This window comes from Choloepus didactylus, chromosome 3 (genome assembly GCF_015220235.1).
Source record: "Choloepus didactylus isolate mChoDid1 chromosome 3, mChoDid1.pri, whole genome shotgun sequence".
NCBI lineage: Eukaryota > Metazoa > Chordata > Mammalia > Pilosa > Megalonychidae > Choloepus > Choloepus didactylus.
The window spans coordinates 79,449,426-79,475,796 of NC_051309.1; the positions used below are offsets into that span (position 1 = coordinate 79,449,426).

Genomic DNA, 26,371 nt, shown 5'->3' on the forward strand with positions numbered 1-26,371 from the left:
AGTTTGAGAGTACATATAAAGACAGTATCAAATGCGTAGTCCATATCCAGGGTTAACAATCTAGGAAATATAACAGAGGTGATGCCACAGCTATTATACATGCATGTTTACACATTCTCTGATTTAAATAAATGGGAAGTTGTGGGTTCAAATCCCAGCTTTGCCATTTCCTATTCATTTGGCCTTAGGCAAGTTATTAACGTCACTGAATCTGTTCCTTCACTGTAAAATAGAGATAATAATTTTTACCTCATAGCATTGCTGTAAAAATGAAAATGAAGCAAAATAAGTAGAATGCTTAGCACAGAGCTTGTCAATAAGATACACTTAATATAGAGTTGTTATTGTTATGATTATTAATAAACACATAATTGTTTAGGAAGGAAGCTGACACACAGCACAAACATGAGTAAATAATGGCATATCACTCAGGGGGAGAAAACATTTAACCATGGTGGAAGTAGTGGAAGTACTCCTGAATGAATGCTATTCTGATTGTGTTTGTGAGTTGAAAGAATACCTTTAAGTGGCCTGAGATGGCTTTGTGTGTAGGCAGGAAGTTTTCCAGGCAAGCAGGAATGGTGTGGATACCTGAGTGGCAAGCATATTTTGCTAGGGAGCTTGTAGTGAACTGCCTTCTACCCCGCTGATGAGTGTAACATTGTCCACAAAACAGTGATCAGGAGTCCCCAGGGTGCCCTGGTCTTATTTAAACCTGTCTGGCAGAAACCTGGGGATTTCCACTGGTATTTGCAGTTTGTCTTATAGTCAGTCTCAAACCAGGTTTAGGTGCAAATACCACTTACCTTGAGGAACGTATCTCAGTCTTATTTACATACCTTATATGGTTTTTCCTCAAATTCTGACACTAATTGGAAAAGCAGCTATTCTTGTAGACATTTTTCAAAGACATGTTCATAACGGAGTTTACAAATTCCTGATCTGTGAAGATAAAAGAGAAAATACAGGCACTGCTGAATAAAAACTGCAAAACAACCAGAGTAAAGGATTAGCAGACTCGTATGAAAGGTATGATCAATCTCCCTCACCCTTCTGTGGTTTGTTGATTGCTTTGTGTGCCTGGGCTAGCTTCAGAGAGAGGAAAGTGTTTGGACTGGCCCCAAGCGCAAGGAAAGTCGGCTCTTCTCTGATGACTCAGGCTAGAAAGTGCCTTTATGACCTGCAAGTCTGTGAGGGCTTTTCAGTGTCACCCCTTCCCTGCTTCATGCCCTGCCCACAGAAATCAGTGCCATTGGAATGATTTTTCATTCTAACTCTTAACTCTGAATCTCACCTGAGCTGCAGTTTTACATGCCCAGCTGCCTACAAAAATCTCTGACTGGGAGTTTTGCCGGTACTTAAACCCCCAAAAAAGCAAAACCAAACCAGCCATCTAACATGGCTGTTCTTCCTCCATCAAGAATAAAGTTTTGAATAATTCATTCTCTTAATTTCACCATTTCTGTCCTAAGCCCCACCATTTCTTCTCCAGTTCCAAATTCATTTCTCAAGGCCCAGCTTAAATATAGTTATGGTGGGGTTGATCATGCACCCCACAAAAATACATGTTCTCAATCTGCATTTCTGTGGGTATGAACCTATTACAAATAGGACCTCTTAAAGATGTTGTTTTTCGATAAGATGTGGTCCAACTGGATGAGGGAGAGTCTTAATCAGATTGCTGGAGCCCTTTATGAGCAGAAGAAATTCAGACATAGTCAGAGAAAGCCATAGGGATGAGTCAGAGGTTAGAAGTCAGTGGGAAACCAGAAGAGAAAGGAGAGGACATTACCGTATGGATGGGAAAGCCAAGGCACCCAGATTGCCAGCCCATCAGAATGCTATCAACCCCAGAAGGAAGCAAACCTTTTAGCCTCTGAAACCAAGACAATAAATTCCCATTGTTTAAGCCAGTCCATCGAGTGTTGTCATAGCAACCTGCAAAACTAAGATAATAATATTACTTGATTCCCCAGCATGAAATTCTCTTTCTGCTGATCTTCCATGGAGGTCAGCACCTTTTTTATACCACATCTAACTTTCTTACCCTGAATACATTTAAGTGTGGGTTATTGTCTTATTGTTTCCAGTGGATTGTAAATTGCTCAAGGGTAGTAATATTTTTCAACCTTTCTTCCTCCTAGCACCTAGCATATAAAAGACGCTCAATAAATATTTGTTGTATTGATAATGAATACAAAAAAGGGAAATCTAGTCCACCCAAATAGAAACAGTGCTTTACCTGCACCCCCTCACCATTTCTCTTTTCCTTGCCAGAGTTGCAGTCTTGTCCTGCTTGTACTTATTCAGTGTCTTCTTACTTGTACCTCTTCCTCCCACTTTTGTTCTGCTTGTAAGAAAATGTACTACTTATGGAGAATCAGAACCTGAGTAGAAGAACTCACAGATATTTTTCTTCTTAATCTAATTTCTCTGTTCCTCAGATTTCTTCTTTTGTCCAATAAAACTCTTCCCTCTTCTCCTCTACACTTTGTGAGCTTTTTCTTTTCATGCTTAGTGAAGTGGAGAAGTAGTTCAAACTTTGACAACAACTTCATCTTTTTGTTAGGGAAAAAAAACCAAACTTGGGACCATTGAGAACAAGCTCTGTAATAAGAAAGGCCATGTTACCAATTAATATAGTAACAAGGTATATAATGGGCCCTTGGTCATGGGAAATCCCAACCCAACACAGCTTATCCCAAAGTTACAAGGCAGAGAGATCCATGCCAGTCTCCCTGACAAGCCCAGATGGAATCCCAGAGACAGACACTTACAGTTAGAGAAAAGACTGAGCTACCCGCAGGAGAGAAAAATCCACGAAGGAGAGAAATGTTTATCATAATGATGCTCGATTCTTCTCTTAGCTACAAGGTGTTAATTGCAGTTTAGGAGGACCATAGAAATGATTTAGTTCAAGTTCATAGTGCAGCAGTCTGTCCAAGTTTTCACTGTTTTTGTCTGATGTGCAGCTAATGATATTTAGCACCATATGAGCCAAGCACTATTAAATCACTTACTTTATTATAGCTCATTTACGCTCCCCAACAACCTAATGAAGTAGGTATTATTACTTATGGTTTACAGATGAGGAAGTTGAAGCATCATTTACTTTATTATAGCTCATTTAAGCTCTCCAACAACCTAATGAGGTAGGTATTATTACTTATGGTTTACAGATGAAGAAGTTGAACCATGGGGTAAGTTAAGCAGCTTGCCCAAGTGTGAGTTCAGCTCACACTCTGAGCTTCCACCACTGCTCCAAGGGCAGTATAAGTCTGATCATCTATGGAGCTTGGAAGCTAACTCCTCAGCAACTGGTAGTTGCTTTATAGTTTCCACAGCTCCTAAATGTAAGGAAACAGCAAAAGCAATTTCAGGAAAGGACAGAGATGTACGTAGCCCTTTGTGATCTCACAGGGAAAATTAAATACTATAGGAACAAGAGAGTCTGCAAGCAGATGCTTGGGCTTCTGTAGTTAAGTGACATAGACTCCTCCTTCCTTTTTCTGAAACTTAAATTATAATTTATGTCCTGAGGGCCCATAATGTCTCTGAAACATCATATTTTATGAAACTAACAGGAGCTGGGAAGGAGGGCAGGGAGAGAGGTTTGGAAGCATTGAGGTAAATTGAGAATGGGAAGTGACTTTTTCTCACCTTGGACTCCTTCAAGAGATAGTTGTTCTTCATAAAGTACTACAACCTTTACCGTTTATTGTTTTATTTAATAATAGCAAATCCTCTTTACAGTGCTAAATCCACAAATCTACAGGAGAGTCACAACAGGTAGGTATTTACCTGACCTGGGTTCAAATAAATAGCAGAAAGAGAGGGAAAGGGAGGGAGGCTAAATATCACAGACTCTTGAGCTAAATAAATGCTTATTGTTTCATGTCAACACACAATGGTTGCCTGTTACCCAGCCTTATTGTGTCAATAGAAAATTGGTTAACCTCCCAAATAAATTATTTGAACTCAAATCCCCATCTTAGAGTCAGCTTCTGGAGGAACCCAAAGCAAGACTATAGGCAAGTACATTGTATGTTATGTCGTTAGATATTCACCTTTCCTTTCACATCCTTGGATATGCACTCAGTAGTTTAGAGTTGAAATCCTATTCTCATTTTTCCAAGAACCTTGGGTTGAAGAATGGAAACCTGGCACTCTACATAGCCCCAGTGGTGAAAGGAAGTGGTGTAGAGATTTAACACAGAACTTTTTCTTGGCTTACTCAGGTCCTCTTGGGTTTAGAAGGGAAGCATAGGATATTCCCGATTAGAGAAGCATCTTGTGAATAGAACCTGCATTCCTTCTGGGGCTAGAATGAGTGACACTGGTATTTGAGTAAAAGCAGATATTCTTCTCTTCCCCATTTAAGTGTACAAGGAAGTGCTGGATCTATTTTCACATCCTTAAAGCAACTGTTAGTCTGGGTCAAACTGATCAACGATATCCAACCAGACAGATTTCTGCCAACTGGTATAAAGGAACATCCTGGTTAAAGTGGTTCTGTTGATAAACAGACAAGCAAGGGCATCTTTCTCTAGAGGCATTCTGCTTTCATACAGGTGTGTCATCTCTGACAATCAGCCCAAACAGCCCAGTTGAGCCTGTTAGCAGAATAGCAGAAATGGTCAGGAGGAAATTACTGCTCAGATCTTTTTCTCAGGTCACCAGAGTAACAGCTGCTTTAAGGATGTGAATAAGTCTAGAGCATTCATTATTGCACATCTTTAGATGAGGACAGATACCTATTTCAACTTGGTATCTCCAGCCCCTAGCACAGTGTCTGGCAGGTAGTAGACATTTAATAAATGTTTGAATACATGAATAATTGTTGTTTGACTCATTCCTAGATCCAACAAAGTTTTCAGAAAATTTTTTTTTCATTTAAAAAATCGGTAATTTTGATATCATTATAAGTCCCTGCTATTGTAGTAACCCTGACTCAGCAATTTACAAGCAGACTCATTTAATCTCTTTGTGACTCAGTTTCCTCTTCTAAAAATTGAAGATAATAACACTAACTCATAGGGTTGTTACTGGATAAATTGAAATTAATATAAGGTCAAATGCTTACAACAGTGCTGGGCAGTTGTCAAAGTGTTGTGTTAGTATTATCTAGTAGAAGCAGTAATAGTAGTAGCAGTAGTAAGAAATTCAGTCCTCACTTTCAAAAGGTTTATTATAAACTCAATTAGAATGTATTAGAGGACAATAGTAACAGCTTTGCCAAAACTTTCTCATGTTTAAGTGAAAAATAGGTCTTATCAGTCTATAATCCAAGCTATAAAATTTCTTACTGAAACTTATTTCCAGCAATATATCCAAGGAATATATTAATTTTTAAAATTATTTACTTAATTAAAGTTATAATTAAAATAATCCTAATATATATAGGAGATATATAGTAGAATTATTTTAAAATTCTAATTTGCAATCTATTTTTATGTTATCAACTTTTTACTAAAATATTCTTGGATACACTTACTCTCCTCCCAGGTTCTAAGTTTGGAGGCACTATTCAGAATTCCTTGCCAAGGAGAGTTGTCTGTCAGTCATTGGGCACATCTGCTTTTTGCTCAGGAACACGTAACTACCGTGTTTGGTTTGAACCTCTTCCAGGGCTTGTGGTTTGTGGCTAGGCTCACACTATGTGTTATCATCCTACTGCATATTTAATAATGGTGTTGATTTTGCAATGGGGTATATGACTCCTGCATTTCTCAGAGGGACTTATGGGAACCCATAGTGTTCCAGTTTGTATGTTCTTTTCTCTTTTCACCCTCATGCCCAGCAAGCTCCATCAAGCCTAATCTTCAAGCATAAAAATGTTCCTTCACTTCAAGATAGGAAACACATTTTGAATATTGGAATCATAGATTATAAGGCAGAAAATTTAATCAGGCTAGAACAATGAGGACAAAATTCCTTTCTGAGAAAAGAAAAATTCTCCTTTCCTACCAAGATAAAGAACTTAAGGCAATTATCAGAGAACATGATTTGTCGTGTGACTTGAGCAGAAGCAGAACAGGTTGTAATGAAAATAAAATTATTAGAGACTCATGGAGGGGACCCCTTTTGTACTTCTGCTTCCTTCCCCATTAAAAAGAAAGTCTCCCTTATCAATTTCTTGCTCTTGTGAGAAGTCCCACTATTTGGGGCATGTTTTTCAAATTTATAGTTCTATTTGCTATTAAAAGACCTCTGAGAAGCATTAACATATTAAGCTATTATAGATTGTTTACAACTTAACATCAATGTCTATATAAACTTCTCTCTTCCCCCTCTCTCTTTTTCCTCCAATAACTAGATCAAAAGAGGATCTGATAATGAAATGGGGGGAAGTGGGGAGTCTGAAATCTTCAAAAGCCGTTTTATTCACTCAAGAAATGTGTTGCAAATTCTTTACCTACCAGGTACTGTACTAGGCACTAGAAGTTCAGATTCCAACAACACAGACATACCTGAAATTTTCCGACTGGCTGTCTGAGGAAAGGGGCAGACATATAATGAAATCTTTTTAACTTTGGTCTTAAAATTCCTCTGAGCTAAATTCTTTAACCACCTTAAATGTCAGGTGGTCTTTCCTTCAAAGCCCTGAGACCAGTGGGTGGAATAACATTAGTCAAACTTCACCCATATTCTCCACCCTGGTGACATCATCACGGTATGGACTCTAACTTCATGAAGGTATGGCAAGAATATTGAACAATGCACAAATCTCTATTCTCCTCACATTCCTTCAATTTTCCAGGTGGACCTCAGCTTTTTAAGACTACTTAAACCTACTTATCAAGTAATCAGGAAGTGACACTATTGACAGAGCTGTGTAGGTGGACAGGAGTCAGGCAACCCAAAGTGAGGTGTTCTAAGTAGGAGTGCCATGCTCCCACTCAGGTTTTACCAGTTCCATGTTCCTGTCCATTTGGAGACTCCTCTATATCTGACTTATTTGGTATTCATTTGGAAATTCTTGACTGTTTTCAGCAAGATTTTGAACTCAAGAAGTAGGAAAAGTGTGTCATAAGATTCCAGATGAGTGTCTATGTTTGGCCTAATGGTTAGCTATAGACACTATTTTTTACTCATTATCTGACCACCTTACATGGGAAACTTTATCACTGTGCTAAACACAAGAACTAATACCTACAAAAATAAATTACCTGCTCATAGGCTTCAAATTGACATGTAGACATGTTAGACCTAGAGGATTCCTACCTAGCTCATTTTACAAAGATAAAGTCTGTGACATGAAAGATCTGGAATCATCATTCTGTCCCCAGTAGTACAATGCTTAGGTCAGTAGGGCTGGCAAAAGGGGCCATTTTGTTATATATGTATGAAATGATGATTTAGCTAACAGTCCTGAACATTGTCATTTAAAGAGACCTTGAACATTCATTACCCATTACGTATAATCTTCACCACAAACCTGTGATTTTGGTAATCACATTTCCATTTTACTGATGAGGAGACTGGAGTTCAGGGAAACAATATAATGTGTGCACTTATTTTAGGGTTTCAGTGACTATTGGCCAAAAATACCTGAGTAGCAAAATCTGAGGTGCCAAGATGCAGAAATTTTTTACACCAGGGCAAAGACAGAAGTTCACATTTAAGAAAACCTGAGATACAAAAATCTGCACTGAAGATAAATATTTAGTAGGGTGATTGTTCACTTTATAAAAAAAAGAATTTTTGTTTTGCATATGTAACTGTACAGAATTTCTTTAAATAATCAGTACATGGATATAAGTGTGGTTTCACTACCCCCAGATTGTATTTGCTCACGATAACATTGAAAAAATACCTACCAGTTAAAGTGAGTCACAATCCTTGTTTCCAAAAGAGGTAGCCCTTGTACGAGATTCAGCTACTTGGAACATCACTTGGTGGAAATACAGTTCCAAGATTTAAAATAATCAGTTCCCACATTTAAGAAATAAAACCCTGACCCTAAATGCAATACTGAGATACCGAATGAACAAAACTGATCATTAGTATAAGACTGATTAAATGCTCCGCAGGGATGAAAATACCAAAGAAGACACAGTATTACAAAATTACTAATCAGGAAATTGAAATTTTAAATAAATGCATCTTAAAGGGACAAGATAAATTAAAATGCATACTTTACAAGGTAGGTGACTGTCTTTAATACGGTAAGGAGTGCTGAGGTGCGGGTGAACTCCCAACCCTGGGTGCTGGAGCCTATGACTCATTGAAACTGCAAATGTACTCTACTTACCTGTGGGCTCTGGGTGCTGTGGTGAAACCCCGAGGAGAGGGTGAGGTCGGAGTATGGATTTTCTTAGCTCACCTTCCCTCCTAGTTTTCCGAGAAAGCCTTAGCTAATGTCAGGTCACTAACTCTTGTGAGCCTTGGCATATCATCACCAAGACTAAATATATGGTTTGGTCATGCAGACCTATGACCTCATCATCAAACCACTGTCTGGGAGATAAGTTACCCCATTGGCACACGGCCTTCATCTGTGTGTCCTGCCCCACTATCCATCAACTCAATCCAGGGAACCTGCAAAATGGGCCTGGATACCCTTCCCCTCTAGAACGCTGCTAACTTGATAAGAAAACACTCTTTGAACACTCTCCCTTCTATAAACGAGTATATGACTACCACACTCTCCATGAAAACACAGAGATGCTAAATTGTATAATTCCCACCTCTTCAGAATAAGACTATGAGAAATCTAAGCCCATCTTCAAAAAGGCACCTGTAATTGCAGATGACAGTAACAAAAACAGGACCCCAGATCTACCATTTTAAAACTCCAGATAGATGAAATTTAGAAAGGGAACTCTCAAGGAATTCTTTATCTAGTTTTCAAACTTCCATAAAATGCTTCCCATTAACTAGGCTAGGAGCTAAGGATACAAAGTCTGATAAGATCTGTGATCTTTTAAAGAAGATGTTTTGATCTCTACTTACATATATGTGAAGAGTCAGGCTAGAGATGGCAAATGTTTTAATTTGCTTATCAGTTCTGACCTACTGGAAATGACTGCTTAGAACATTGTGTTGAGGATTCTGAGGTTGCATCTAGACTTTGAGAAGTAGTTTCTGAATCCCATCAAAACCAGGGAGGAAGAAGTGGTGGTGTGCTTAGCTCTCGTTTTCCTCTCAAAGCTAAGCATCTAGCTGTTGTTTCTGCAATGATCTGGAACCCTGAATATTTTGTTCTCTAGTTTGTGACTTAGAAGGTAATGAAGAATAAGAAAAACAAACAAGTTATAATTTTACTCTCATCATTTATAAATATTTTGAAGTGGACAGCATCTTAGATAATAGTAAAAGCCATTACAATCCCACCCCCCAAAAAACAATGTTTTATTCTTCTATGAAATGTGATAAAAGTAAAAGAGAAAAATTTAGAAGATTTTAGATTCTTCTTTTCAGAGAATATGATCATACATTAATAATTATACTCTAGGCTAGCTACTTAAAAGTCAAGGAAAAATGAAAAAAAAAAACAAAACATTTCTTGCACCCTTCTTTCCACTACTACACCAAAGAATCTATGAGTTTCTCTTTCATTATTATTTTCTTGAGTATAAAACCATCATAGTAAAAGTAACTAAAATTTGTTGACTGCTTACTATGTGTCAGGTGTTACTCTAAGGATTTTTATATATATATATTTAACTAACTTAATCCCCAAAACAAGCTTGTGAGGAGGGTACTATTACCCTAATCTTGCAGATGTGAAAACCAAGGCACAGAGAATTCAGGTAACTTGTGCATGGCTACAAAGCTAATAAGTGACAGAGCTGGGATCTGAATATTGCCAGTTCAACTTCCAGTCCTACTGCAATACAACACCTCTCAGGATGATACCATCTCTGAGGACAGGTAATACAACAGCAGTCAAGCAGGAGGGCAAGATGCATTTATGCCTTCTGAGATTTGTGGCTGGTTTTGTTTGTGTTTGTTTTTGTATTTTTAAATAGAGAAGGAAGATTCATTTATTTTTATTTCTGGTTTTTCTATTGTCTATTTCTTTAATGTCAAGTATATATATTATTAGAGCAGTTGTAGGTTTAAAGAAAAACCATGCAGTTAGTACAGAGTTCCCATATACAGCACCACCACCCCTAGTTTCCCCATTATTAATATTTTGCACTAGTATGGTACCTTGTTACAATTAATGAAACAATATTATTATAATTATACTATTAACCATAGTCCATAGTTTACATTAGGGTCACTCTTTGTTTTGCACAGTTCTATGCTTTTTAAAAAATTTTTATTCTTGTAACATATATACAAACTAAAATCTCCCACTTTATCCACTTGCAATTATATAATGCAATGGTTACATGCACGATGTGCTTTGACTATCCATGGTGTACAGGACATGGCTCAGGGATTGAAAGATCTATGAGAATACAGAGGTATAAATACAAAACTGCATTCATTGGTGGTTGATAACATGCTCTTTCCCTTCTAACTAGACTGCAAACACCAAGGAAAAGAGTTGGCAGTAACATTTATTTGTTGTCATCTATTTTGACCTGGAACAGAGCACTGAAAGGTCATAACTAAAGATTTGTAGAGATGGAAGAAAGTTGACTCATGTGTTTTTTAAAATAAGTTTCATATGTCAAAAGAGTTGGTTAATTTGTTTGGAGAATTTTTATCCTTTTTTCTGAAAATGGATTGACTATATCCAATCAATATAGTGGAAGGCATTTAGTTTTAACATATTTTTGCTCTTAACCATGTTTTAGTATCTTCCACTCACAAAGCTTTGCATTTTTAAGAAAGAAGAACGAAAATATGCTAGACTTCTTAAGGTTTAATAGTTTATGGGTCCAAATAATAATAATAATATAAATTTAAAATCCAAAACAAAAGTAAATTCAACAAGTGAATTAACTATCACTCGATAAGCTACACTTTAAATTTTATTCCAATAAACACCTTAGTGTAGTAAAAGATAAATCATCAAAACTTGGCAGCAATGGAATCTTTTTTCCCTAGAAAGGAAAAACTAGACCACATGGCCCCAACTCTTAAACCAAGGTTGATCTTCCCTGGATTTTCTCTTATTTACTACACCACTACTGTCACACTGACTGCAGAAACTATTCATCCTGTTTTGTCATCTGGTATAAGCATGGATATTTGCCTTTCACTTTAGCTATATCACATTCAGGACACAGCTTCAAAGTCTTGACAAGATTTGAGTAAAGTCTGGTGAGATTATATTTGTGAAGAATTAGAAGATAATTAAAATGGTAAAATAAAATTCATGTTTTATAGAATGCTACCTAACCTATACTCAGATAAATTCCAATCATTAACTTCTTTTTTTATACGAAAAATAATAAAACCTAAATGAAATAAGAATTCAACTAAAGAAGCTGCTGAAAAACGTGACTGAACTTTGCTTCTCTAAGTAAGATGGTGAGCCAGATACTCTGAAGATCCCTCTTGCTAAAATATAATTAGAGTAAGCATAAATTCAAACAAAGAAAACTTTCAATTCATTGTTGGACTGTGTTAAAAATAAGCAAAAACTCCAAATTAACATCAAAATTAAAAATTAAAACAAACAAAATACAAGGGGAAAAAGTGAACTAAAACCAGTACTTAAGCAATTGTAAATGGCAAGCAAATTAAGGAAATACAGTCAGGAAAACCGGGCAGTTTGCCCTGAGGGCACATGCCCATATTAGAGTGCTACTGTTAGGAGATTTGAATCCTGAGTCCCTGCAAGGCAGAGAAGCTAATGTTCTTATGGATTATTGTGTTCCCAGGAAGTGAGCACCCACTAGTTCCAGGCTGAAGCTAATGCAATCTCTACAGGAAAGCATTACAAATTTAGGCCCTTACAATTCCCACATATTAAGTTCAACAAATTAAAAACTTATTAAACACACACACACACACACACACACACACACACACACACACTATACAAACACCACACACACAAGGAAATAAGTCATATGTCTGAGAGAAAATAAAAGCAATAAACAACACATCCTCAAGGATTTCTGGAATCAAAACTGTCATACACACAATATGAAATAATATGTATCAATGTCAAAAAGGAATAACAGAAAGAATGGGGAAAATGTACAAGCAACAAGGGAAAACAAAATTGCATGAAGACAATTTGAAAATAAATAGCAATGTTATTTGAGAAAGGAAAAATTAGTGTTGAAGTTAAAAACTTAATAGATGAGTTATATGGCAGATAGGCAGTACTGAAAAAAATTAGTAGATCTGAAGGCATCTCTGAAAATACTCCTCAGAATACAGCACAAAGAGACAAGGAGATGAAAAATGTGAATGGGAGCATTTAAGAGACATGGCAGATAATATCAGAGAGTCTAGTATAACTCTAGTTGGAATTGCAGAATTGAAAAAAGAAAGAACTGAGGATGAGGACAGGCACAATTTAAAGAGATAATAGCTGAAAATGTTCCTGTACTATTGGAAGACATAAATCCATACATTCAGGGAGCTTAAATGTATAACATAGTAGGACAAATGAAAAAATATCTATAATTAGACATGTGGTAGTAAAACTGATGATCACCAAAGACAAAAAGGTGATCTTAAAAACAAACAAGGGGAAAAGGTATATATCTCTCCTAAAATTGATTCAGAGGAAATAAATTGAGTAATCCTAAAATCATTAAAAAAATATTTCTACAGACAACACCAATTCCAAATGGTTTTATAGGTATACTTCTACTCAGCTTTAAATATCAAGATACTTCAATCCCTTTATGTTCCCAAAGATTAGAAAAAAGAAGGGAACATTCTCCAAGTCATTTAAAGACACAATATATCCATAATACTAAAACAAAAAGGGACAAAGAACAAAAAAAGAAAATTACTTGCTAATTTCATCCAAGAACAAAGACTAAAAATCCTTAACAAAATAATATAAAACAATTTCCAGCAATGCATGAAAAGGATAGTACACCATCAGTAAGTTTGGTTTATCCCAGGAAAGCAAAGATGGTTTAGCATAAGAAAATCAATATATGCAACTTATCACATTAACAGATTTAAGAAGAAAAACTATATGGTCACTTCAATAGATGGAGAGAATATATTTGACATAAAGAAATACACATTGATTATAATTTTTTTCTAAAAAAGACCTTTCTATGAAAGTAGGAATAGAGGGAACTTCCTTAATCTGTTAAAGGGTATCTACTAAAAGAATTTAACAAATATCATTCTTAATGGTATAATGTAAGAAACATTTCCATTTAAATCCTTATTAAAACAGAAGTGTACACTGTCACCGTTTCTATTTAGTATTATAATGGATGTCCTAGCTACTTGAGTGAACCAAAAGGTAAATTATAAAGTTTGGAAAGAAGGAGACCAAACTATAATTGTTCACAGATAATATGGTTGACTACATAGAAATCTAAAAGAATTTGCAAATACATTTTAAAAATTAATAAGTGAGTTTACAAGGATGATGGATGCAACATCAGGATAAAAATTCTGAGTCTCTATGCACTAATGATTATTAATTAGAAATGTCTAATTTAAAAATCCAAAGACAGCAAGGAAACACAATGTACATAGTAATTTATCTAATGACATACCTATATAGATAAAATTTTTAAATTTGTATTGAAGGACATAAAAGAAGATCTGAATAGGGAGAGATATACCATGTTAATAAGGAATAAAACACCTCAATATGATCAAGAGGCCATTTATCCTTAATTTAATCAATGAATTAAATGAATTCCAATCAAAATTCCAATAGTTTTTATAGAACTTGATAAGCTTATCTTAATATTTATGCAGAGGAAACATGAAGTCAAGGATAACCAACAAAATTTCAAAAATGAACAAGATGCAAGGGCTTGCTCTATTAGAAATAAGGACTTTTTATAGTTATTATAATTAGGACAATGTTGTATTGACTCAGAGAAAAAACAATTAAACAATGGAACATAATGAAAAATTATTTGGCATTATATGTAAATGTTGCCTGCTTTAAGACCCAGCAATTCTACTGCTAGGTATATGCCTGGGAAAACTTTTTGCATGCATTCACCGAGTCACATATAAGACTGTTCATTGCTCAAACTGCCTTTGGTTCACTTTGCTTCAACAGATGTCTGATGCCTTTGAACAGATAATTTTTTTAATTTTATTTGACTTTTCTAGTTCTAACTGGAGAACATCTGCCACAAGATACTCTCTTATTCTCAGAAGCAGGAATTCTCCCTTTCAGCTTCCAATCTTCTAAATTTTCAAAGGGCTGAATTATTTTTGTGACTCATGTGATCCTTCAGAAGAGATTTGGTTGTCCCCATACTGATTGTCTCCACACTCAAAACACATCGGATGTGATATCTGGAACTATAGTAGATGTCTGAAAATCATCCAAGAAAAGCCAAAAAAAATTGGTGATGATAATTACAGATAAACTAACTCAGAAGACCTAAAACTTAAGTCTCTTTTTGTAGGAAATTGGATTATTAGTAGCCAAAGACATCCTGTCACACAACAATGCACAAGGCAGTATCTTCTCTGTGCTCTTTGGGGTTCCACTGACTTTCAACTTCTGACTCCTCCCCGTGGCTTCTCTTTCTATGTTTCCTTTGCTTATAAGGACTTCAGCCACATTGGGTTAAGGCCCATCTTCATTCAGTTTGGGCAAACCCTAAGTAATAACCTCTTCAGAGTTCCTCGTTACAAGTAGGTCCACACTCACAAGGACAGCGGTCGGGAACTAATAAGCCTTTTTTTTTTTTTTAACTACTTCCAGTATTTATTTATTTTTTTAAATTCATTTTTATTGAGATATAGTCACATACCACAAAATCATCTATGGTGTACAATCAACTGTTCACAGTACTATCAAATAGTTGTGCATTCATCACCCCAATCTATTTTTGAACATTTTCCTTACACCAGAAGGAATAAGAATCAGAATAAAAATAAAAGTAAAAAAGAACACCCAAATAATCTCCCCCATCACACCCTATTTTTCATTTAGCTTCTGTCCCCATTTTTTTACTCATCCATCCGTACGCTGGTAAAGGGAATGCGATTCACAAGGTTTTCAAGATCACACTTGTCACCCCTTGTAAGCTACATTGTTATGCAATTGTCTTCAAGAGTCCAGACTACTGGGTTGGAGTTTGATAGTTTCAGATATTTTGAAATCTCTCAGCCACTGAAGCTTTATTTCGTTTATTTCGCATCCCCCTTTTGGTCAAGAAGATGTTCTCAATCCCACAATGCCAGGTCCAGATTCTTCCCCGGGAGTCATATCCTGCGTAGCCAGGGAGATTTACACCCCTGGGAGTCAGGTCCCATGTAGGGGGAAGGCAGTGATATCACCTGCCAAGGTGGCTTAGTTACAGAGAGAGAGGGCCACATCTGAGCAACAAAGAGGCACTCAGGGGGAGACTCAGGCACAATTATAAGCAGGTTTAGCCTCTCCTTTGTAGTAACAAGCTTCATAGGGGCAAGTCCCGAGATAGAAGGCTCAGCATATCAAGCCGTCTGTCCTCAGTGTTTGTGAGAACATCAGCAACAATCCAGGTGAGGAAGTCCAACACCTCGGCATCTTCCCCCAGCTCCTCAGGGTGGCTGGCATATATATTTTTATTCTCTGCCCAAATTACTTTGGGATGTGTTGCTATTTCACTCTAACCTGTACAGACCTACCATGTCTCACGTCCTATTCAAATTCCATGTGATATAGATCCTGCACCAAATAAACATCTTTTCCCTTGGTTTCACATGGAAGTTGAAGTTTTAACACACAGTCAGTTTCAACCTTTACCCTTTGGCCCGATTTGCTAGTCTGAACCAGATCTGTTTCATTCATATCTCTAATTGAAGTCTGGGATCTTTTTCAGCTTTTTTTTTTTTTTTTTTTTTTAACAGTTGCTGTATGTGTTAATAATGCCTTTTGTGGAAGACATGATTCAATCCCTAGCAATCAACTACAGAATTTTTTTTTTTAAATCAAGGGAAAATTATCTAAAATTATAAAACCAACAAGGTGACAGGTTTCTAAGCAAGCATTTAAAAACCAATAGCGTTTATATAGACTTTTGAAAATCAGCAAGAATATACAATGGATATTTAGGAATAACTTTAAAAAGCAAAAACTCGTTGAAAAATGTATAAATTATAAAAACAAACAAGTGGATAAATAGAGACACATACTATTTTCCTGAGTGGAAAGATTTATTATTGTTGAGATGCCATCCTTTTCCTAAAATAAGGCAATTCAAATCAGAATCTCAGTGCCTTAACTCAGAAAGTTTACTTTCAATTTCTTCTGTAGGAAAACAGTGAGAATAACCAAGAACATTTTGAAAAATATAATAAAAGGGAAGGTCTTGCCTTTCAGATTGAGAAATATCCTATAAATCTATTAAATAAAAATAATCTGGAATTGGCACAATAGATGAATGGAATAAACACAAACATAAGAACTTTTCTCCAGTGCTTTGTGAATATTGAGTATGAGCATATCTTCAATAGGAGCTGTTTTCCCTCAGAATCCTTAGTTCCTGGACTGTAAATAGTGGAGCTAAGATTTAAGTGAGGATCATTTAACTCTAAGGTTCAAGTGAACAACCACCATACAACACAGTCTTTTAATAAGTGTATAAGACTAACTAGGATTATGTTAGAAAAGAAAGTTAATTAAGGAGAATTGGGCTATCAGATATTAAAATATATTACATGGCACAATAAGAAAAATAATGTGATTCATGAATCAGAGCACTTAGCACAGAATCTGGCACATTTTAAGTACTCAATAAATAGTTGTAGAATGAACGAATTAACCTCACTCCCCATCTAGAATCATTTTGCCCCAAGGACCTAGACCAGTATTTGTCAAACATTCCAGTGCAATCAAAATTCAGTTGTAGAAGTTGTTAAGAATGCAGATTTCTGCCCTTTTCTCCTCCACCACCAGGAAGCTCATTTTAAAGAGCTGAGATAAGAAATTTTAATTTTCAACAGACTCCAGATGGAGTCAGTGATTCTGATGCAGATGTTCCCAGAAACAACCCCAAAAATGTCTCTCCTGTGGAAGAGAATGGACTGTCCAGAGAAAGGCAATCTCTGGCTGGCTGAGGAATTTTACTTCCCATTGTAAATACATATATTGGCATCTTGATTTATAGGATGATGCTTTATGCTTTGGTTAGTGTGAGTATTGTCCACCAATTGATCAACTTTGGTGATCCAACAAAATAAAATTTACAGATCTATATCTGGACCTTGAGCTGCTGTGGTAAAGTCACCATTGCAGTGCTATTCTGTATAGGCATACTTTATTTATTTATTTATTTATTTATTTATTTATTTATTCATTTGTTTGTTTGTTTGTTTATTTGTGGGCAGCCAACTTGCTTATTCTGATGACACCCTGACTCAGCACATGCTTCTTTCAACTTTCAATAGCTAGTAGGTACTCCATCTGCATTAATTCCCTTACCCCCTTCTCAGAGACTTGATAACAAAAGCCATTAATTATTTTCTTTCATTGCTTACATTAGGGTAAATGCAATGGTGTATCTTGCCCTCTGTCAGCTGCTTCTTATCGCCAGTTTCAGAAAAAGCATTAAGCTGCCTTTTTTGTTCACACTGTCCTCTTTGAACTTTCCTCTTATAGATGAGAAGTTGTAAAGATTGAAAAATGATTACATCATTCTTCTTGTTGATCTACTTACCTAAGTCCCATGACACTCACATTGTAAAAAAATAGCCTGGTTATCTGAATGACATGATGTAACTCTTACTCAACATCATTTTTGCTAACTCATTCTTCTCGCCTTCCTTCTTTCCAAATGAAACATTTATTTCACTGTATTTACAACTGTGCAATGTGACCAATTAATGGATCATAAAACTAATTTAGTGGATCTTGACCAACATGTTTTTTCTAAATGAAATAAAATAGATTAGAATAGAAAATATAATGCATTACAAGTAAAGTTGGCATTATACCATGAAACATTTATTTCAATTATATATTGTGAATGTATATCAGGTTGAGATGAGAAATATATTTCTTACTTCAAAAAATGTTTGAAAATTTTTATTTGGTGAAGTCAGAAAAATTTTATAAGATGCAACACTCTTCTTTGTTTTCCTTTAACTGAATTCATCTTAGGTTACAATGCCTGTTTCTATGGCGGTTGAAAAATTTGCCTTGCTAATTCATGGTTATTTAGTCATTTCTGTTTAAAGCCCACGTCTCTTTTGTGTAGCTACCCTGTCAAATTCTAGGACCTCTTTCTCCCCTTCATGTTTCCCTCCTTCCCTTTTCCAAAGTGATCCAAGCTCAAGGGGTCTTGTTCAGGAATTCTGAGAAAGGTGCCCGGTCTGCCTGCCTTTCTCTGTTCTTTCTGTCATCCTCCGAAGATCCCTTGATCTGGACTAGTCCCTACTCTTGTGGACCGAAACCGTTTGCTGAAGATGGTGACACCCACCATGATCTCGTCTCAGAGTCCACACACTCTGCACGACTCAGTGTAACTCTAGACCTAGGTGGAGGCAACAGCTCACCATTCATTCTTAGGGTGAGTGGTAGGGGGTGGATGTTCTTTCTCTTTTAATAAAGACTAGCGCTTGCAAATCAAAAGGCTTTCGGATTCCTGTTTGTGCCATTTGCTTATAGAATTTATTCAGAAATGTATTTTCCGAGGCCAGCATCATCCAACTTTTGTAGAAATGGAAATGTCCTAAATATGCTCAATATAGTAACCACCAGTCACATGTGGCTATTAAGCCCTTGAAATGTGGCTAGTATGACTGCTGAACTGAATTTTTAATTTTATTTAGTTTTAATTAATTTAAATTCAAATAGCTACATGTGGTTAGTGGCTTCCTTACTGGATAGCTCAGTTCTGGACTGTATCTACACTTCTCTGATGGCAGCTTATAAAATAGCTATTGCTGCTGCCAAAATCATCAGGTAAGCATAAGGGGCATAAGAACAGAGGAGGGGAAGCATATAAATGTTTTTATATAATCCTGCCACATTTACTTATATTTTTAAATCAGTTGTATTGAGGTATAATTTATATATAATAAAAACTTACCCAATTCAATGAGTGTCAACATATGTACACAGTCATGTAACTACCACCACAATCAAAATAGAGTATAGTTCATTGTCCCCAAATTTCCCTTCTCCTCCTCCCAGCCCCTGCAAACAATGTCACTATAGTTTTACCTTTTCTAGAATTTCTTATAAATGCATACTGTACCTTTGTGGTCTTGTGTACCTGGTGTCTTTCAACCAGAACAATGATTTTGAGATTTGTCCAAGATGTTGCTGTATCAGGGTCTGGTTTTTGTTTTTGTTTTTGTATTTTTTGCTAAATTACATTCCACTGTATGGATATAATACAATTTGTTTATCCATTCACCTGTTAATTTGGGTTGTTTTCCATTTGGGGCATTTATAATTGAAGCTGCTATTATGAATAAAGTACAAGTCTTTTTGTGGATGTAAGTTTTCATTTCCCTTTGAAAAAAACCTAGGAGTGGGAATGCTGGATCATATAGTAAGTGTTTATCTATAATAAACTGCCAAACTGTTTTCTAAAATGTTTGTACCATTTTGCATTCCCACAGCAAACAATGTATAAGAGTTTTAATTGTTCCACAAACCTGTCATCACTTGGCATTATCAGTCTTGAATTTTAACCATCCTAGTGGGTGTATAGTGTGCTTTAATGCAATTAATACATCTTTTTTGGTGAAATGTCTGTTCAAATCATTTTAAAATTGGGTTATCTTCTTATTATTGAGTTGTAAAGATTCTTTATCAGATATATACTCTGAAAATATTTTCTCCCAATATGTGGTTTGCCTTTTCAATTTCTTAATATCTTTCAAATAATATGTTTTTAAGTTTGATAAGGTCCAATTTGTCAATTTCTTTTTTAATAATGTGCACTTCCTTTGTTCTTAGGTATCTTTGTCTACCCAAGGTTACGAAGATTTTCTCCTATGATTTCTTGTGGGTTTATAGTTTTAGCTTTTAGCTTTATGATCAATTTTGAGTTAATAAAAAGTTTTTTTTTTTTTTTAATTAAAGAAGGACACCAAGTTACTTTCATCTTTTATTTCAAACCTCTGTCAAAAATAGAATATGTTTCATAGAGTTGTGAGCTTGGCACCAAATTTTCTCATAGCTTGGAAGGGAATCCTGAATATTAAGAACTAAAGTAATCTTTAGAGAGTTAGGAGATCCAATCAGGGAAAATTTTTAAAAATGCAAAGGAAACCTAAATAAAAACTAAAAATGGAAACCATTGACTAGTAAGGGACACTTAAAAATTTTTAATGAGACCAACATTTTCATCTTCCTCTGCTCTACTCCATTAATTTTCTCTCCCATGACACTGATTTGTCTTTTCTTCGGACTGAATATTTATGACACACCAAAGATGCTTTTATGCTGCTTGGTTCCCACGATCATGTTCTGAATATGTGTCTAGCAATCAGCATGAAGGAGTGAGAAGAAAGCCACAAAATAATATAAGAATTTTTTCCTTACACTTTCTCTAGCAATGGATATATATTATCTCTTGCATATTTAAAAAGTCTTTAGATTTCAGGTATGAAGAGGGTTAGCTACTTCTTGGCAGAGTAGAGTATTAAGTCTAGTCAAATCATTCAGGAAGATTTTTTGAGTGCATTCGCTAGGATTATCCATTGGCTAGCTCCAGGTGGAAGAGGAGGTAATTCCAATATGAAATTAGTGTTAACTGTTTACATGACTTTTTTCCTCCTGCCTTCCTCAGGTGAGAGTGGGAGTTTTCCAAAGTTAAGTCACAGGTGATTGAAGCTGTGGAGCTTCTGATGGGAATGCCATGGAAGGCTGCGCCAAGGCCCTGACCTCAGCTCACCCCATGTAACTTGTGATTGCCCTGTAATACTGGAAATACAACAAAAATCCTGGAATGTGTCCCATTGTTCTCTGAACTCACCTACCTGTTGCGTGCAAGAGAAAAGTTAGACTCCTTCTCTGCCTGGTAAATGATTTTCTTGAATGATGCAACAGGTAGAAGGCTTATCTAGTGGGTTATCTTCCGACCTGATCACAAGCTGACAAGTATTTGCAGGGATGCATGGTCAGACTTTCTGTAACTCAAACTGTTATGTGTTTATAAGTGAAAAAAATGATGAGGAACCCATGGATCAGAGCTGGTAAAGTGCCTAATTAGGATGGGCTCTCCTTTGATCTGCCCTGAGGACTGAAGCAAGAGAATCACTTTATCAGGGGCAAATGAACTCTCAGACTCAGACAAATGTCACAGAATGTAAGGATTTTATCAATGCATTGATTCAATTATTCAACAAATAAATGTTCATTGATATTTTATCAGGAACCTTTCTAGACTCAGCAGTGAATAAGACAAAATCCCTGTCCTCATCAAGTGGGTTTCTGACAACTCATACTATGAATGATAATGAACAGTTAATGTTTTCTTTGTGCTATTAAACATAACAGTAAAGTCAATAACTTTATCTTGATTCTTTCCCACAAAACTCTACTCTTTACCCTCCAATTCTTGGCCAACAGGGTAGAGTCTTAAATTGAGGCATATTTAGAGGACCTGGCTTCTCAGTCCATGAGTTCTTTCTATGCAGGGCATTTAGGGAGGGATTGGTCCTGATACGAATAAAGAGATCAGGTTTTCAGGGAGACCTTGCTAGGAAAGTCATGGACACATGCTCAGCAGCCCTTTCCCAGTCCTCACCTACTCCGCTCCCAACTCCACCCCACCCCACCCCAACCCCCACCTCCTTTTCTATTGTGTGAGGATGTTTCCATTCCAAAACGTCTGGGGGAGATGCTAGGCCTAATGGAAAAGTTCAACCAGACCTTAAACCTGGAAACCAGAAACAAGCAGATGCTTATCAGGGCAGGAATTCTAAGCGACAGGGCCTCTGTCCCCAGAGAGGAGAAACAGTCTACACTCAAATACGACAGGGTCTCTCCCCTCTGATGTGAAGTGGGGCATGTTGATCTGCCATCCACTGGCACTGACCCAAGCAGTGTGCCCCACCCCCCCCCCCGGGAGACTGGCCACAATAGGATCTCTTCCCCTGCTCTTTCGGACCCTATGTGCCATGCAAGTAATAAAGTGGCCATCTGCTGAAACTTTCTGTTGTGCCTGAGCCTGTGTCCATATGATGTACCATGTAGCAACTTGCTTCACACTCCTTTCCAAGAAAGATAGAACTTATCAGTTCCTGTTTGCTGCCTTCAAATCAAGAGAAGGCACTAATTAGGCACTTCTCGTAAAAAGTCTTCTGAGTTTAAAACCGAATTTAGCTTATCCCCTGGTGGCCCAGACATATCAATTTTGATTTGTCCATTCCATTCTGGCATCCAGTCATTCAGAACTGATATTTGAGACAGTGGCTTATACAACCATATGACAACATCAAAACGAGCCTTCGACATACCTCACATTTGACACTAATCTCTTCCATATCTGGATTACACCATATTAACACACGGCAGCGTGATCCTTGAGCTAAGTCCAGGAATATGAATGTAGACCTCAGAGGTCTCTGAGGCAGAGTCTAAATGCATCTGTACTCCTGAATTAGCGCTGCATGAAATAGAACATTAGAGGCAAGGATTTAACATGAGTTAGCAACATAAAAAGCAGTTCACTGAAAAAGTCAAGAGATGAAAACTACTATTGACAAAAAATAAACAGAAATCTAGATAAGAAGAAAATATTTAATTACCACTTCCTAGCTTCATGTCCTAAACCTGAAATTACTATGAATCCATTTGAGTGCCACCACAGCTCTTAGACGAGGCCCTGAGTACCCGGCTTCCTTATATATTGCTGAGTATTAAACAAGTACTTTTGGAGGAAGGAAAGGAAGAGGAGTATTGCATTGGTCCATACCTAACCAGAAGGTGAGATTTCCTTGCATGGAAGGTGGTGAAAAAATGAGATGTTCAAATGTGTTTGTCTCATGGGGATGCACAGTTTGCATGCCTCCTTTTGGGATATTGAGATAGTGGACAAAATTTCTGAAACTGAAATTCAGTTTCAAATAACATACAACCCCTTTATCAAAGTTACCTTGGACATACTCAACATTTCCAAGTCGCTCCACTGGGATAAAGCAGGGAGTAGAAAGACAAAGCCCATGGCCTAAATGATAAAAATACTTTTTCATTTCCCTAAAACCCAGTCATAAGAAAGGTAGTCCAAATGTAAGATCTGATTGTTGATTATCTATGCTGGTTCATTATCCCCAAATGATAACATACCCTGTTTTCGAAATCTGTGCAATGCCTTTGTTTTCACAATGTTGGAGATAAAGACTAATGGTTGTGGGTCTGTTTTCAATACAGATGGTTCTGTTAAAATAAAAATGTTAGTGGAAGTTGTTTTGACCCATTGGAACTCTTTCTACACAGTGAAATCTTTTAGCCAATGAAATCTCTTGAGGTTTTCTGAAACTATAGTTAATATTCTCAACTTTGGCAAAGTTCATTTTTTAAAAACTCCATTTCTTTTAGTTAGCTGGTGAAAGACTGTAAAGAAATGCACCCTCACTTTCATCTATTTCCAAAACTGACATTATACTTTTTCGTGTCCTCTGAAACAATTGCTGTATATACAGAGTGATTGTTTTCGTTCAGCAGTAGTGTGATGAGGGGAACTATTCATTCATTTATGAAATACTTCTTGAGCTCCTACCAAATGCATGACGGGGATATTCACTAGTGAGCAAGAAGGACAAGGCCACTGGTTTAAAAGAGCTTTCAGTCTACTGTTGGGGGAAAAAATTAGCAGTAAATAAATGAGCAAACAAAACAAAAGTGTCTATTGCAACATGTGCTTTGCAGAGAATAGAATGACTAGGTGACTAAGTGACTGGGTGACTACTTTTACTCTATGAGGAAATGACATTTGTGCAAAGATCTGAGTGACAAGAGGTAATTAGACATGCAAAGGTTCCAGGCAAAGGGAACAGCAAGTACTCACTAAGCTGAAAGGAACTTTGTGTAGCCATTAAAATAAAATAAAATAAAATAAAATAAAATGAAGCTATAAACAGCAACAAAAGGCTGCTGTTCCTGGAGCAGAGTGAACAAGGGGAAATGGAAGGAAACAGCAGGCAAGAACAGCATTGTGGCAACCTTGCAGGACTTGAGGTCATAGTTAGGGAGTTTGGTTTACAGGCTGAGTGCACTGGAAATTCACCAGAGAAATTCAAACAAGGATTAATATAATTTACTATGTGGCTGTCTATGGAAAACCCTACCATTTGGAAAGGAAAGGAATATTTCCTGGCACTAAACCCAAAACCACCATAACAAAACAAACAAATTAGCCCTTTTACTATCATTCCCTTAAAGCATCTTCCACCACACCTGCAAGAATATGTACAAATACGAACATGATGTGTTCATAAATGGACATTCATTATATTCACCAAAGTGCAGATGTAAGTGGAGAACACTTCCTTCCAAATCCTGTTTTTTCCTTCTCATGAAGGGAATTTCGATAGTGTAACTCTGGGACTCTCTTAATACCTTTACTCATTCCATATTCAGGGGAGTAAGCTAACTAATCTGATGTCCTCTGAAATAATTGCTATATATATATATATATATATATACACACACACAGAGTGACTGGTTGGAGGAATAACTGATATGTTTAGCTCAGCTTCCAGATCTTCCTCTTGAGAGTGAATGTACCCACAGAGAGCAGAAATTCTGCTCTGCATGTCCATGAACAGACCCGATCCTTGTGACCCACTGTGTCCATCATTGCTGTCACTGGGCAATGAGTTGACCTAAATCTGAGTTCGGCATTCGCATGTCCAATTAGCTAACAAACCTAAAGTTCAGTTTTCCAAATTGGAATAAAAATGATAATTTGGCCTCCATGACTATTATTTCTCAACTTGTTCAGAAACATGATGAGGAGAAGGAGGTACCATTTTTGGTGGGGAAGTGGTTGACAGATCCCAAGTTCACGCGTCTATTGAGAAAATAGCACTATCTTGGGTTCTATAGATGATGTAAAGGAAGAAGTAAACACACCATCTGTACTTAAGGAAATTTACAATTTTCTGTATTAAAATATTGTGTCTTGCTAACAAAAAAAGCAATTTCTTGACAGAATAGAAAATTTCCATATTAAAAATAAAGAAAGAAAACTCATCAGTTTGGAGTCTCCCAAGACTCTGTCACATGCCTCAGTTACATAGAACTGGACAACCACATAGAAGGAAAGAACCAGTAAAGAATACTCACCTTTTGTGCTCTGCATTCCTCTCCTCTGTTCACTGAATGTCATCATCTTCCAAGCATTGATCTGTGAGCTTTGGCTCTGCACACTGATTTCATCTCAGTTATTTTTAACTCTTTCTTCTCCAGTACCCCTTTCCCACCCCAGACAGTGAAGAGAAGGGCTGCTATTCTTGGTTTCTTTTCTCAAGCTTTTCATACCTTCTGTTTGAACATAATACATTGCTGAAGCTCTCTTGCTTCACATTAGGCCATTCATGTTGCATTGCAAAGACTGCTCTCTCAACCCAAAGAGTAGAAGCCCTCCTACATAATTTCCTACCAAATTCTCATGTGGAAAAGGTGAGAGGTAAACAGATAGATTTAAACTAATGCCTGATAAAAGTGCTTTAGACATGACTGAGCCTCCTGAGATAGAGGCAGAATATTTTATCTAACATACAAACCCTTTAAGCCTGATACCTCGGCGAAAATCCTAAATGAAACAAAATACAGACTTATTCATCTTTACTATTGGAAACAAAACTCTGAACCACTTTCTGGGTGTGAGATTTGAATGAAATGAAGATCAACCTATGTTTGATTTGCCACCATATATTTTTTTCTTTTTTTAATGTAATTTTATTGAGATATGTTCCCACATCATACAATCCATTCAAAGTATACAATCAATGGCTCACAGTATCATCATCCATGTATTTTTAATATATCTTTTGTTTTTGCAAATGAAATAAGTAGCCACCTTATAGAATTTTAGAGTTACAGTATGGTAAATATGCGCACTAAAGTATTATTTAAGATCTCTGTGTAACAATCTTCATGTTCACTTTTTTGCTTTGTTTTTTACTTCTTAAGTACTTCAGGTTTTTTAAAGGAGTGTTTCTCAGCCCAAATGTATGAAGCACACACCTGGGTGTATTTGAATCACATTTTGTGGGTTTACTCTTAAAAACCTCAACATGGAATTTGATCATCCTGTTGGGTCTGTTCCAGGTAAAATGAGAAGTGATCAGGAAATGATACTGAATGTAAGTTGCTGGCATCATTTTCATGTCTAAGATTTGT

At 36.5% G+C, this 26,371-nt stretch overlaps 1 long non-coding RNA gene across 3 annotated transcripts in view; it reads right to left on the reverse strand.

Annotated features, from left to right (window-relative positions):
* Positions 1-25,350, reverse strand: part of LOC119529521 — a 173,299-nt gene extending 147,949 nt beyond the window's left edge. For all 3 annotated transcript variants that reach the window (XR_005215884.1, XR_005215883.1, XR_005215885.1), the window contains exons 1-3: positions 25,313-25,350; positions 22,483-22,631; positions 840-942 (exon numbers count right to left, since the gene is read on the reverse strand). This is a non-coding gene — a long non-coding RNA (uncharacterized LOC119529521). The remainder of the gene's footprint in view (positions 1-839; positions 943-22,482; positions 22,632-25,312) is intronic.
* Between the last annotated feature and the right edge of the window lie 1,021 nt (positions 25,351-26,371).